Raw genomic sequence first — 3,975 nt, forward strand, 5'->3', positions numbered from 1 at the left:
TGAAGGCAGCACAGCACTGAGATGGCTGTGTTACCACCAGCTAGCAGCATCCACCCAACATGACTTCATGTCCCTGCAGCACACAAAAAACATCATTAGCCAAGAGATCGCAGAAAATTGTCATCTAGTAAGTGAACAGTGCCCACTTAGCCATAGCAGCAAGTCGAGCAAACTGAGAGCAAGGAGATCTGCAGTCTGTCATCAGCTTCAGCACCAGCTTCCTGGGGAGGAAGGCAGACCTCATCACCCTCTCTCTGAGGTTTCTACCTTCAGGTTCCCCTACTGCCTTTGGTAGGGGCTTGTCTCCTCCCAGGTGTCACATCCAGCACATGACACTATCACAGCCTCCTGGCACCACAGTAATCATGGAAATTGTTAGTGTTAGACAGGTTTCAGCCACTACAGGCAGTAGTAGTAGTAGTAATTAGCATTACTAATAAATACACAGTTTAAATTGAGGGGGCTAAGCTAAAGGGCTCTTTCTTTGAAGCGTAAGGGAGAGTTTTCAGAACATTGCTTACAAAGAGGTATTTGAATTTTTCTTCTTCATCTTTATTAACCTGCTCTGCTGCTGGGAGGCAACACAACCATGTTTTTAAAGGAGAGGCTGCTGTCAGAAGAGGGTTGGCGGCAGGGAACTTAGTGTGATGCCAAGGGATGAACAGCAGTTATCCCTTTACATGGGCTGAGGATCTGGCCCCTCCATACCCTTCCCATTCTGTCCAGCAAACAAGATTTGAAAACTACTACGAAGTATTAATGAAATGTGGAAGTTATAAAAGAAAAAGCAGCCTTTTTAGAGCTCTCTAAAGTTATAAAAACAAAGTTGAGACACAGTTTAGCAGATTAATAGCCTGCTATTTTTCCTGTTAATTACTTCATGAATAACCACTTTCTTAATTACAAATCTGGCTCAGGAAATGTAAGGTGAATTTTACCAAACTCTTCCTCCCTACTTAGTCTTTAGGCTAAAGCAATTGTAACCACAAGCATTTTCCACAATCATTACCAGCCCAGGGTTTCAGTCTCACATTACTGAAGAACTAAGTCTTTCTGGGCTTTCCACCTCAGAGAAGTTTACAAAGATGTGTTACGTCCACTTTTAAAGATGGAGAAACTGAGGCATACCTAAGGAAAGCAGTCTAACAGCAGAAGGAGAGTGAGATCATCTGAGCTGCAGTTCTGTACAGAGTTACACTCCTGCTTGAAATTACTGATCCATCGTTAAGCTATGAGCTTTACACATTCAGTCTCACTATCTCTGTTCCTTCTTGAGGACAGTTCCCCCCCAGCCCTCCTCCTGCCCTCAAGCAGGCTGCCTGCATCGCAGGGCTCAGGCCCAGAACTACCTTGGCTTTTCTGCAGAGTGAAGAAAGTTCAACTGCAAAGCTGTTGGGAGTAAGGGAGGAATAGATCGAAGCAGACCCAAGCAGCACAAGCATTCACCTTAGGCTTGATATTCCTGGAGACAAAGATTAAAAAAAAAATTAATAGACAACCTCTGCAGAATGCAGGCAGATTCCCCAAAGCCTTTCAAGAGCAGCTAACAGACTGCTACAGTAAGGGTTAATAAGACTACAGTAAGCAGAGGCCTAACACTAAAACATCATGCTGAACTCTAGTTGCTCTGTCGAGCAGAACTGGAAATTTGATATGAATCAACTCCCAAGACCGAAGAGCCCAGACAGTGTTTTTACAGCATTACTAAAAAGGAAGTTTTTAGAAGCTAACCTAACCCTCTCCTTCCCAGGGTCTTATTTCACTTCCCCCCAACCTGATCTCCTTTACCCAGTTTATAGGCAAATACCATCAGCATCTTAGTTCAAACCTGCTTTTATTAAACTTTTCTTTCCCAGCACCAAAAAGAAAAATTACTGCTTAGGGGTGTCAAAAGTGGCAGAGCTGAAAAACCCCTTTTCTGAGTGGTGATGTATTTTACCCGTGTACTGCAGAACCTTGAAGCTCCGAAGTAGCTGCTACATGTGACATTCCCCATCAGTTTTCTCAGAGCTCAGCCTGGGCAGGTAGACCCAGCCCCATCAGGCTGAATAAGCCCATTCACATTTGCCAAGCCACACTCTTCGTTGTCCAGCTTTGGCCTGGTTGGGGGAAAAAAAGAAAATAACCACAGTTACTCTTTGTTCAGCACTCTAAGCAATCATCTTATTTTGCAAGTTATTTGAGGACTAACAGAAGGGACCAACAGTTGTTTACACAGAAACTGTGCTAAGGCAAACCCAGTAATTTGTCACCGCTTTTTTTTTTTCCTTGCCCAAATCTAATCCCAAACCTGCTTGCTGCAGAGCACACACACCGCTGCTGTGTGCAAGCCCTATGGGAGCTCAGTTTGAGTGCCAATGCCTTAATATTTGAGTTCTTACCACAAACATCAAGTAGAAGCAACTGGAAAATTAATTCTCATTGTAACTTTATTTTGATATCAAGAGCAATACTGTTACTCTGAAGTACAATCCCACGCTGCTCCAGAGCCCAAAGGCAGCACCTTGCACCCCAGTAGTCACTTCTCACATACATCATGCCCTCTGAAGTCCAGCTCAGGTCCTAGCTCTATTGTATCTGCAAGGCAACATTTCTCTATTTTTGTAGGAGAAACCATACACAAGCTAGGTGCAAGACAAACCAATGCAAGTGTCACAGTAATTGTACAAAACTCAGTAACAATTCTGTTATTACTTTTGCTCCTTACCTCCATGAGATGCAAGGGGTTGAAGACAAGCCTGGCTAGGCTAGCCAGGAGAGTTTTCCTACTCAGCACCAGAATCTTTAGTTATACCCACTCAGCACCAGAACCTTTAGTTACATCAGTCACACACTTAGAAGTTCTTTGGGGTTTTTTTTGAGATTTTTCTGCCTGCATGGCTCACTTTCTCTTCAATGAGACAGGAAGGGAACCAGATCACACTAATTCCTCCATTCACCTCTTTAGATCTGAGTGCAGGAGAGCTAGCCCTCAGCACGCAGCCACGTGAGAAAGGATGCAGCAGGAATGGTTCTCACAGCTGATGAGGATTTGGTGGTAGGCAGCTAATACACCCCATAAGAGACAGCTAGCCAAACTTATTCTTCTTGATGTTTGCAGTAATCAACTCAAGCAGGAAAAGAAAGGCCAGGAGTCAGAGCCAGACATTCTTCCTATAGAGCTGTTTTGTTACTCCCCTCACCCTTACACTAAGTTAGTACTTGTGCATTTTCTGTGGCAGTATATTATGAGATCTCATCCTGGCTTTTGTACAGGGGTAGGACTGGCCATCCATGACACATTCAAGTATTTTCTGCTGGAAGCATTTTCACTTCATCTTGTATTCTCACCTGACAAAGAGGCTCAACGCTCATTCATCCTCCAGTTTGTGGATACATGCAACAGTCATCTACTTACACCAGGACTAAGTGTCTCTAACACTGCAGGAATTTCTCCCCACAGACCATCATCAGCCAGTCTCCTCTCACTGCAAGTGTGCCCTTAAGAGAAGCAGTTAGTATCAAAGATTTACCTTCCCCATCCAAATCCCTTGGTTGCCACAGGAGCAGTACAACATGCTTGTAAACAAAGAACCATCTGTAAACAAGCCAAAGGGATTTACTGCTTATCTTCTGAAGTTTTGCACTTAGAGTCCTGCAAGGGGCTGAAGACATGCAAATGTGCGTATAACCAACACCATAAGGAGCAGGAGGAAAGGCCCCAAAGGTGCCTTGAGATGAATTCACATGGCAGTTTTAGCAGTAACTCGGGCACAGCAAATACAAAGAGTTTGCTCTTCGAACCTATTGATAATTCATCCACAGCAGAATGACTTCAGCAGAAGAGGTAATCAGCAGCAGGCAGTAAACAAAAAACCCACACAACAAAATCTCAAAACCACTCTTCTTGCACCTCCCTTAGAAAAGAGTCTCAAACAAGTACTTCACAGGGCTCTGGACCCAAACACCCATCAGCATATCCATCATCCACAACAC

This window comes from Strix aluco, chromosome 9 (assembly GCF_031877795.1).
Source record: "Strix aluco isolate bStrAlu1 chromosome 9, bStrAlu1.hap1, whole genome shotgun sequence".
Lineage (NCBI taxonomy): Eukaryota > Metazoa > Chordata > Aves > Strigiformes > Strigidae > Strix > Strix aluco.